At 36.6% G+C, this 12,476-nt stretch overlaps 1 protein-coding gene across 3 annotated transcripts in view; it reads left to right on the top strand.

Moving 5' to 3' along the window:
* Positions 1 to 12,476, top strand: part of coq2 (coenzyme Q2 4-hydroxybenzoate polyprenyltransferase) — a 51,007-nt gene that overhangs the window by 21,380 nt on the left and 17,151 nt on the right. The gene's annotated exons all lie outside the window — the stretch shown is intronic.

Genomic DNA, 12,476 nt, shown 5'->3' with positions numbered 1-12,476 from the left:
TTATACCTGAAGATAAAATGGAGCCTACTAAACACGCCAGTGCCTCTCCATAGAAATCAAATGACCAAGGAACTACCCATGTTTCAACTTTGCAAGCACTAAAAGCATAATCTACTCCATGAAATACCACAGGTTTTTCTCTGGCTACAAAAAGTAGAGTCTTATGCAATAGAAAGATAATTACCTTAAAGTTCCATGCATGAAAAAAGGCAACAGAGAAAAAAATAATTCAGACAGTGAAGGAACCATTCCTGGATTTATCTCAACTGATTATGCCTTGCCCTGAATGGAAATGACTAAACACCTCTTTTACCACAAAGGGAAACTTGTCAAACATTTTGCTGAACAGTTTGTGTAAAACAAACTAACTGGATTTTAGGAGCCATTGCTCAAGTACTGAACCAGGACATTTGGGAAAAAGGTAAAACCTTTTAATCTGACAGACAAATAGCAATGTTGCTGAGATTTTCATCCCATTTCAGACTGTGAATGATAGAGGTGCCAAGACGTTTAAAATGATTCCACCCTATTGATAGTGACACTATTTATACGAAATGCAGTCACACAGAACACACCTTGAGTGGACCCTGTGCTCAGGATCATGGGCCTTGCTTTGCTGTTTGATGTTGTTTCTTAGAATGTCAGATTCAGAGGCATGTGACAGAGTCCAAGTTTGTGCAGAGGGGTTTGCCATGGAGAACCTCTGGAATGATTTTGTTAAATGCAGAAAAAAAATATCCTGGCATAAGTAACTGAGTCTAAATGCTGTAAGATGTAGTGGAAAGAAAGACATTTTTACTGCATCCTCAACTGACTTGTTTACACGCCAAGCAAACTGTAGTGGGTCAAGGAGAGAATCTGTGAAAGACTAGATTTGTTGAAGAAGTATACGCTAAATGTATAATGTATAGTAAAATAATACAGAGTTTGATAAAAACAAATAATAACAGTACAGTGAGTAAAACATATACATACACTGCAATGTTACATTAAACACATAAGGTAATACCATGCAATAAGCTTCAGACAAGTAATTTAGTTTCAGAATGATCAGCAACAGCAAATAAGCACTTACTTTCCGTAATGGTGTTTCAGACACATATCAGGTTAAGAACAGGACTGCACATTTTTAATGACTCAGATATAAAGATGGTGTGACAGTTTAATGGTCTCCGTGACCCCTTGAACCCTCAGACCAGACGTCAGACACCAGATAAAAGTCCAAATAATGGTTTATTATAATAATAAATGTGCACAAAGCACCACTACTCCACACTACTCTAATAAACAATAATCAATACAATAAACAATACTCAATCCTCCACTCCCAGACGCTTAGCCACACTACCTCCCAACTCAGCTCACCGTCTGGGATTTCCCATCGTCCTTTTATATTCCCTGACCCGGAAGTGGTTCCAACCCTACAGTACATGTGATTCCTTATCACTTCCGGGTCAGATAAAAAGTCATTTTCTTCATCCTGGAAGCACGTCATTTCCTTTGTCGCCTTGCTTACGACGTACTTCCGGGTTATAGGGCACAAACAACTCTCTGGGCCTCCCTGCAGCGTCATCTGTTGGCCCCTGTGGTATCCAGCAGGGCTGTAAAGGAAAACTCCATCGTCCATGATTCCCTGCTGGTATTCGGGGCTCTTCCATGCCGCAGGGACAGCTCCATCTGGCGGCCTGGGGGTATTGGCCGGGGTAACAGGCCGGCCATCCCTCACAATGGTTTATACGTCTGATGGTACAATATCAGTCCCATTTGTTGGATGGTCAGAGAGCAAACCAGTTTGTTGTTGGAGTGTGTGGTGTTTTTTGTCATTAACATTCTCAACAGATGAGAACATGGCTACATGGTTTAACTGGGTCATTTTAACTACCCACTGCAGGGCCTACTGGTCTATCATAGTGCAAATGTCACACCAAACTGTGGTGATGCTGCTAGTCAGTATGCTGTCCCCTGTACATCTGTGGACGTTTTCCAGGATCTGGGGACTGCATAATCAAAAGTGAATATGCTGTTATATATTTTAATGAGGTAGTGTTAAAGATTAATGACAGGTCAATAGTGACACGGAATACTAATAACATACAAATACTAACTCTGTCCACAGCAGCCCCTCTGATCTCAATCAGAATCTTTGTTTTACAGACACCAAAGACCAAGTTGATGTTTTTGTATCATACCACAATGAGTTTAAGTTCCCTTTAGGCTGTTTTATCATCGTGATCAATCAGTCCCCCACATGTTATGTCATAATGTAATTGTGTAGATTATGGATATGTGGTATAAAAAAATTAATAGCTAGACATTTTTTAATGAAAAAATCCAGAAGATTCATCAGTCTCTCTGTACGGATTCCTCCAGTACTTCATTTGAATTTCACCCACCAACTCACTCATTTTCCTCTTTTCAGCTTCCTACGTTCTCAGAAATCTCAGATCTTGTCTGCAAGTCTAAACCATCCACCTGTCAACTGGACCCCCTCCCTACAGTTCTGGTCAAAGCCTGCCTCCCCTCTCTGGTCCCCTTTATCTATACACTAGCAAAATACCCGCGCTTCGCAGCGGAGAAGTAGTGTGTTAAAGAGGTTATGAAAAAAAAAAAGGAAACATTTTAAAAATAACGTAACATGATTGTCAATGTAATTGTGTTGTCATTGTTAGGAGTGTTGCTGTCTTTTATATATATAAAATATACACACACACACACACATAAACATATATATATATATAGATTTATCTAGACATTCATACATAGATAGATTCACACATATATATATATACATATGTACATATATATATATATATATATATATATATATGTAATTGTGTTGTCATTGTTATGAGTGTTGCTGTCATATATATATATATATAGCAAAATACCCGCGCTTCGCAGCGGAGAAGTAGTGTGTTAAAGAGGTTATGTAACTATATATATACATAAACATATATACATATATATACATATCTACATATACACATATCTACATATACATACGCATATATACACATACACATCCACATATACATATATATATACATATACAAATTTACATATCTACATATATATATATATATATATATAAATATAGACATACATATATACATACATACATTCACACATATACATATATATATATATATACATATATATATATATATACTGTATATATACATATGTACTTATTGGCTCCTGTATTTAGGATATAGCGGGTTGGATAATGGATGGATGGACATCTGTATGCATAGCCCTATTTGCCCGTTTTCGTATTTTTTCATTCTTCAGTAATATTTCAGTAAACCCAGAGCTTGTCAGTTCAAATCCTGGTACTGACACCACTGTGTGACCCTGAGGAAGTCACTTCACCTGCCTGTGCTGCAAAAAACAAAAGTAATGTAACAAATTGTACCTCAGATGTTGTAAGTTGCTGGAATAAAGGCATAAGTAAAATAGATAAATATGTATTATACACATAGGAACTATTCATTTATTTTCAGTTACAGTGGTGTGAAAAACTATTTGCCCCCTTCCTGATTTCTTATTCTTTTGCATGTTTGTCACACAAAATGTTTCTGATCATCAAACACATTTAACCATTAGTCAAATATAACACAAGTAAACACAAAATGCAGTTTGTAAATGGTGGTTTTTATTATTTAGGGAGAAAAAAAATCCAAACCTACATGGCCCTGTGTGAAAAAGTAATTGCCCCCTGAACCTAATAACTGGTTGGGCCACCCTTAGCAGCAATAACTGCAATCAAGCGTTTGCGATAACTTGCAATGAGTCTTTTACAGCGCTCTGGAGGAATTTTGGCCCACTCATCTTTGCAAAATTGTTGTAATTCAGCTTTATTTGAGGGTTTTCTAGCATGAACCGCCTTTTTAAGGTCATGCCATAGCATCTCAATTGGATTCAGGTCTTGACTTTGACTAGGCCACTCCAAAGTCTTCATTTTGTTTTTCTTCAGCCATTCAGAGGTGGATTTGCTGGTGTGTTTTGGGTCATTGTCTTGTTGCAGCACCCAAGATCGCTTCAGCTTGAGTTGACGAACAGATGGCCGGACATTCTCCTTCAGGATTTTTTGGTAGACAGTAGAATTCATGGTTTCATCTATCACAGCAAGCCTTCCAGGTCCTGAAGCAGTTAAACAACCCCAGACCATCACACTACCACCACCATATTTTACTGTTGGTATGATGTTCTTTTTCTGAAATGCTGTGTTCCTTTTACGCCAGATGTAACGGGACATTTGCCTTCCAAAAAGTTCAACTTTTGTCTCATCAGTCCACAAGATATTTTCCCAAAAGTCTTGGCAATCATTGAGATGTTTCTTAGCAAAATTGAGACGAGCCCTAATGTTCTTTTTGCTTAACAGTGGTTTGCGTCTTGGACATCTGCCATGCAGGCCGTTTTTGCCCAGTCTCTTTCTTATGGTGGAGTCGTGAACACTGACCTTAATTGAGGCAAGTGAGGCCTGCAGTTCTTTAGACGTTGTCCTGGGGTCTTTTGTGACTTCTCGGATGAGTCGTCTCTGCGCTCTTGGGGTAATTTTGGTCGGCCGGCCACTCCTGGGAAGGTTCACCACTGTTCCATGTTTTTGCCATTTGTGCATAATGGCTCTCACTGTGATTCGCTGGAGTCCCAAAGCTTTAGAAATGGCTTTATAACCTTTACCAGACTGATAGATCTCAATTACTTCTGTTCTCATTTGTTCCTGAATTTCTTTGGATCTTGGCATGATGTCTAGCTTTTGAGGTGCTTTTGGTCTACTTCTCTGTGTCAGGCAGCTCCTATTTAAGTGATTTCTTGATTGAAACAGGTGTGGCAGTAATCAGGCCTGGGGGTGGCTACGGATTTTGAACTCAGGTGTGATACACCACAGTTAGGTTATTTTTTAACAAGGGGGCAATTACTTTTTCACATAGGGCCATGTAGATTTGGATTTTTTTTCTCCCTAAATAATAAAAACCATCATTTAAAAACTGCATTTTGTGTTTACTTGTGTTATATTTGACTAATGGTTAAATGTGTTTGATGATCAGAAACATTTTGTGTGACAAACATGCAAAAGAATAAGAAATCAGTAAGGGGGCAAATAGTTTTTCACACCACTGTAAGTCATCTGCAGCAAACTTTTATAAATGAGGGTTTCTCATTTTTAGATAGTGCAAACTGTTTCTTCTTCATTGACGTTTTCTCTTGGAGAGCTTTTTTCATTTCATTGAAAATTAAAGCAGCAGCTGCCAAAATATGTAGCTTTCTTATTAATTTTTCAACATTGTGTAAAATAAATGTATAAAGTAACATAAAAGGTTTAAATACTGGTTATCCTTTTACACTAAAATATTACTAAAGAGATACAAAAAAAGTAAAATGGATATGTTCTGTTTCTTTAAGGAGATTAAATATTACTGAAGAAAGAAAAAAAAAATTAAACAGCCAAATGGGGCTATGCATACGAACTTAAAAGGTTTAAATAAAACAGATATATATTTTATTTTTACTTGCTTAATTTGTGGAGGGTGTATCCTGTAGCAAAGCCCTAACTTTTTTCGTGAAAGCCCGTTTCAGTCAATAAGTCTTAAAAAACGTGTAAAGATATTGACAATAAGCTAAGCAAACCCAGGAAGACATGGAATCGTTTAAATCAAGTATCATTACATCTTCCTTTCTTAAAGAGAAGTAAGGCAGTACTTATAAGCTTACATATTTATATATAGACATACATACATATATATATATATATATATATCTATATCCGAAGCCGTGCAAGCACACTCTTGAGAATGCAACGTATAGTTGTACAGAAGAAAAGCAATCTTGCCTCAAATGAATGGCAACCTTTTGTAGGTCTATGAACTTAATTTAAACTTTAGGTTTACACGGTGCTTTCTTTCCGAAGTACCTGCACTCATGAATATGTCTGTATGTGTCAGTCAGTGAAATCCACGCGCTTCGCACCGGCGAAGTACCGCTTTTAAATTTTTATTAAGAAGAAAATAAAACCTTTTTAAATTGAGGTAAAATATACTAATAACAGTTTGTTAAGGATCTGTTTTTATGTGAAGCAGCCTTTACTCGAGTGATCACTTCGACCTGACTTGGTGGCCAACTATAAGCGTTACCTGGTAGGTAACCACCCATACAATCAGATTGTGAATCAGACTACGAATGCCGTGAATGAAATTACACACTCACTGCACTTGCTTACGGTAATCGAACCTCGGACGTCAGCGCTAGAGGGGCTTAGCAGCGGTGAAGTATTGCTTTTAAATTTTAATTAAGAACAAAAGAAAACCTCAGAGGTTCGATTCCAGTAAGGGAGTGAAGTGAGTGGCTGGTTACCTACCAGGTAACACTTATGGTTGGACAGCAAGTGACGTAACATCAGCCACGGTGCCTTCAGTTGTGAGAAGCAGATCATAGAATGATTGAAAATAGTTTTGCATTTACCTTTTTAGTAAAAGGCGAGCTTTTAAGCCTGAGAAATCACCCCGTAAATGCACACGTTTAATTGCACATGTGTTAATATGTATGCTTACACAGTATTAAAAGACACTCAAAAATTAACGTCATTTACCATCAGCCATGGTGCCTTCAGTTGTGAGAAGCAGATCATAGAATGATTGAAAATAGTTTTGCATTTACCTTTTTAGTAAAAGGCGAGCTTTTAAGCCTGAGAAATCACCCCGTAAATGCACACGTTTAATTGCACATGTGTTAATATGTATGCTTACACAGTATTAAAAGACACTCAAAAATTAACGTCATTTACCTTCGTTCCCGCGTTTGACTCCTGCTGTAAATCTCTTCCTTGTTTTTAGTTCACGTGATTACGTAGGAGGCGTGATGACGCGATACGTGACTCCGCCTCCTCCATTAGAGTATATGGACAAAAAACATGTTCCAGTTATGACCATTACGTGTAGAATTTCGAAATGAAACCTGCCTAACTTTTGTAAGTAAGCTGTAAGGAATGAGCCTGCCAAATTTCAGCCTTCCACCTACACGGGAAGTTCGAGAATTAGTGATGAGTCAGTCAGTCAGTCAGTCAGTCAGTCAGTGAGTCAGTGAGGGCTTTGCCTTTTATTAATATGTAAAGGCAAAGCCCTCACTGACTCACTGACTGACTGACTGACTGACTCATCACTAATTCTCGAACTTCCCATGTAGGTGGAAGGCTGAAATTTGGCAGGCTCATTCCTTACAGCTTACTTACAAAAGTTAGGCAGGTTTCATTTCGAAATTCTACGCGTAATGGTCATAACTGGAACATGTTTTTTGTCCATATACTCTAATGGAGGAGGCGGAGTCATGTATCGCGTCATCACGCCTCCTACGTAATCACGTGAACTAAAAACAAGGAAGAGATTTACAGCACGAGTCAAACGCGGGAAAGAAGGTAAATGACGTTAATTTTTGAGTGTCTTTTAATACTGTGTAAGCATACATATTAACACATGTGCAATTAAACGTGTGCATTTACGGGGTGATTTCTCAGGCTTAAAAGCTCGCCTTTTATCAAACGCAGGAACAAAGGTAAATGACGTTGTTCACTGTCTTTTAATACTGTGTAAGCATACATATTAACACATGTGCAATTAAACGTGTGCATTTACGGGGTGATTTCTCAGGCTTAAAAGCTCGCCTTTTACTAAAAAGGTAAATGCAAAACTATTTTCAATCATTCTATGATCTGCTTCTCACAACTGAAGGCACCGTGGCTGATGTTACGTCACTTGCTGGCCAACCATAAGCGTTACCTGGTAGGTAACCAGCCACTCACTTCACTCCCTTATGGGAATCGAACCTCTGAGGTTTTCTTTTGTTCTTAATTAAAATTTAAAAGCAATACTTCAACGCTGCTAAGCCCCTCTAGCGCTGACGTCCGAGGTTCGATTACCGTAAGCAAGTGCAGTGAGTGTGTACGCCTGATGAGCCAAGAATAAGGGGGAAAGACGTGTCGCATACTCTTTGCATTATTTGACAGTAAACTATTTTCAACCATTCTATGATCTGCTTCTCACAACTGAAGGCACCGTGGCTGATGTTACCTCACTTGCTGGCCAACAATAAGCGTTACCTGGTAGGTAACCAGCCACTCACTTCACTCCCTTACGGGAATCGAACCTCGGACGTCAGCGCTACAGGCAAAGCCCCTAAAATTGCGCCACGGCGTGTGGTTCGTTTATTTGACAACATGTAGATCGGGGTAATTACATTCCGCGCCACGGCGTGTGGTTCGTTTATTTGACAACATGTAGATCGGGGTAATTACATTCACGGCATTCATAGTCTGATTCACAATCTGATTGTATGGGTGGTTACCTACCAGGTAACGCTTATAGTTGGCCACCAAGTCAGGTCGAAGTGATCACTCGAGTGAAGGCAGCTTCACAAAAAAACAGATCCTTAACAAACTGTTATTAGTATATTTTCCCTCAATTTAAAAAGGTTTTGTTTTCTTCTTAATAAAAATTTAAAAGCGGTACTTCGCCGGTGCGAAGCGCGTGGATTTGACCGACTGACACATACAGACATATTCATGAGTGCAGGTACTTCGGAAAGAAAGCACCGTGTAAACCTAAAGTTTAAATTAAGTTCATAGACCTACAAAAGGTTGCCATTCATTTGAGCCAAGATTGCTTTTCTTCTGTACAACTATACGTTGCATTCTCAAGAGTGTGCTTGCATGGCTTCGGATATAGATATATATATATATGTATGTATGTCTATATATAAATATGTAAGCTTATAAGTACTGCCTTACTTCTCTTTAAGAAAGGAAGATGTAATGATACTTGATTTAAACGATTCCATGTCTTCCTGGGTTTGCTTAGCTTATTGTCAATATCTTTACACCTTTTTTTAAGACTTATTGACTGAAACGGGCTTTCACGAAAAAAGTTAGGGCTTTGCTACAGGATACACCCTCCACAAGTTAAGCAAGTAAAAATAAAATATATTTTTCTGTTTTATTTAAACCTTTTAAGTTCGTATGCATAGCCCCATTTGGCTGTTTAATTTTTTTTTTCTTTCTTCAGTAATATTTAATCTTCTTAAAGAAAAAGAACATATCCATTTTACTTTTTTTGTTTCTCTTTAGTAATATTTTAGTGTAAAAGGATAACCAGTATTTAAACCTTTTATGTTACTTTATAAATTTATTTTACACAATGTTGAAAAATTAATAAGAAAGCTACATATTTTGGCAGCTGCTGCTTTAATTTTCAATGAAATGAAAAAAGCTCTCCAAGAGAAAACGTCAATGAAGAAGAAACAGTTTGCACTATCTAAAAATGAGAAACCCTCATTTATAAAAGTTTGCTGCAGATGACTTAACTGAAAATAAATGAATAGTTCCTATGTGTATAATACATATTTATCTATTTTACTTATGCCTTTATTCCAGCAACTTGCAATATCTGAGGTACAATTTGTTACATTACTTTTGTTTTTTGCAGCACAGGCAGGTGAAGTGACTTCCTCAGGGTCACACAGTGGTGTCAGTACCAGGATTTGAACTGACAAGCTCCGGGTTTACTGAAATATTACTGAAGAAAAAAAAAAAAATGAAAACGGCAAATAGGGCTATGCATACAGATGTCCATCCATCCATTATCCAACCCGCTATATCCTAAATACAGGAGCCAATAAGTAGATATGTATATATACAGTATATATATATATATATATATATATATATATATATATATATAGATTTATGTGAATGTATGTATGTATATATGTATGTCTATATTTATATCTATATATATATATATATATGTAGATATGTAAATTTGTATATGTATATATATATATGTATATGTGGATGTGTATATGTATATATATGTATATGTAGATATGTGTATATGTAGATATGTATATATGTTTATGTATATATATAGTTACATAACCTCTTTAACACACTACTTCTCCGCTGCGAAGCGCGGGTATTTTGATATATATATATATATATATATATATATGACAGCAACACTCATAACAATAACACAATTACATATATATATATATATGTAGATATGTATATATATGTGTATATATATGTAGATGTGTATATATGTAGATATGTAAATATTTATGTATATATATGTGTCTGTGTGTGTATATATATATATATATATATATATATATATATATGTATATATGTATATATGTATATATATATATATATATATATCTGTGTGTGTGTATGTATATGTGTGTGTTTATGTATATGTATATATATGTGGATGTGTATATGTATATATATATATATATATGTAGATATGTGTATATGTAGATATGTATATATATGTATATGTATATATATGTTTATGTGTGTGTGTGTGTGTATATTATATATATAAAAGACAGCAACACTCATAACAATGACAACACAATTACATTGACAGTCATGTTACGTTATTTTTAAAATGTTTCCTTTTTTTTTTCATAACCTCTTTAACACACTACTTCTCCGTTGCGAAGCGCGGGTATTTTGCTAGTCGCTGCTATAATCCACTCTTCTCTCACTACTGGCACTGTTCCTTCATCTTTTAAAACTGCTGCAATAACCCCAATACTGAAAAAACCTGGTGCCAATCTGACTAATTTCAGTAATTTTCATCCTATTTCTAATCTACCCTTCATTTCCAAAATTCTTGAAAAAAAATAGTGGCTATTCAACTTCATTCTCGTTTATGTCAAAATAATCTGTATGAACAGTTCCAGTCTGGTTTTCGTCCCCTCCACAGTACAGAAACGGCACTTATAAAAATTACTGATGACCTCCTTATGGCAGCTGATTCTGGTTTAATTACTGTTTTCATCCTCCTTGATCTGAGTGCAGCCTTTGACACTATTTGTCATACTACTCTTCTCAATAGTTTACCTTCAATTGGCATTACCCACACTCCACTAGATTGGTTCAGATCCTACCTCTTAGGCCGCACTCAGTTTGTTCAGCTTAAAACTTTCACATCCTAACCCACCACTGTTACTTCAGGTGTGCCCCAGGGCTCTGTCCTGGGACCCCTCCTTTTCATTATTTACCTCCTTCCCCTTGGTAATATCTTTCGTAAATACAGTATAACATTAGCTTCCACTGTTATGCTGATGACACCCAGCTCTATCTCACTAGCAAACCTACTGCTTCCTTTCCACCCTCCTCACTTATTGATTGCATAGGAGAAATCAAATCCTGGTTTTCTTCAAATTTTCTTAAATTAAATAGTGACAAAACTGAAGTTCTCCTCATTGGTACAAAATCAACATTATCCAAAACTGATCATTTTTCATTTGTTGTTGATAATTCCTCTGTCTTCCCTTCCCCACAGGTTAAGAGTCTGGGTGTCATCCTTAACAATACTTTATTCTTTCAGTCCCACATCAATAACATCTCCCGGTCTGCATATTTCCACTTGCATAACATTAATCGTATTCGCCCCTCCCTCACTCATCACACCAATGCTATCCTTGTTCATAGCCTTGTCACTTCTCGTCTGGATTATTGCAATTCCCTTTTCTTTGGTCTTTCTCGCAAATCTCATTATAAGCTTGAACTTGTCCAGAATTCAGCTACCCGCATCATTACTAGAACCCCCTCTATTCACCATATCACTCCCATTTTACAGCAGCTTCATTGGCTTCCAGTTCAGTTCCGAATTCAAAATTCTCCTACTAACTTTTAAGGCTATCCACAACTTTGCCCCTCCATATCTGTCTGACCTCCTCCATGTTGCCATTCCTTCCCTTAGATCCTCTTCCTCCATCTACTTGACTGTCCCCTTCGTCCGTCTTGCCACCAAGGGAAGCAGAGCATTCAGTTGCTGTGCTCCCCAGCTTTGGAACTCACTACCATCTGAGTTTAGAAATATTTAATTATTTTCACTTTTCAAATCTAAACTTAAAACTCATTTGTTTAAGACTGCTTTTTCTCTTTGATTACAATTGCTCTGTCTGATTTTAATTTTTGTATCTTAGTTTTGTCTATAATCTGTGTTTTTGTCTATTGTTCTGTGTCCTTGAGCGTTTAGAAAGGCGCCTTTAAATAAATAAAATGTATTATTATTATTATTTATTATTATTATTAGGCATCTTACATAGTTCTAAAAATTAAAAGAAGTTAAAGTCAATATGTTTTATTATTAATCTCATCAGTTACTGATTTCCAAAGTGAATCCAAAATCTATAAAGTAAGATGAAGGCGTTGTAGTTCCATTTTTCAAATCATTTTACTCCATTTAAAGTTTAGAGAAGCTGGAGTTTAATACAGTAGCCCTGGGCTAATTTGAGGAAACAAACCCCAATAAGTTTATTAATAGTCTTTACAGAACAATCAAAAGGATGTGCACACACATTCAACAACGATAATTTAGAGTTACTAGTTGGATTAAACAGATGGTCTTTGAGGCGTTAAAGGAAAGATGAAGCAAACACAAGCTGACACAAGGATACATAGATAT

This window comes from Erpetoichthys calabaricus, chromosome 7 (genome assembly GCF_900747795.2).
Source record: "Erpetoichthys calabaricus chromosome 7, fErpCal1.3, whole genome shotgun sequence".
NCBI lineage: Eukaryota > Metazoa > Chordata > Cladistia > Polypteriformes > Polypteridae > Erpetoichthys > Erpetoichthys calabaricus.
The sequence above is the reverse complement of the archived record's forward strand: the minus strand, read 5'-3'. Positions and strand labels throughout refer to the sequence as shown.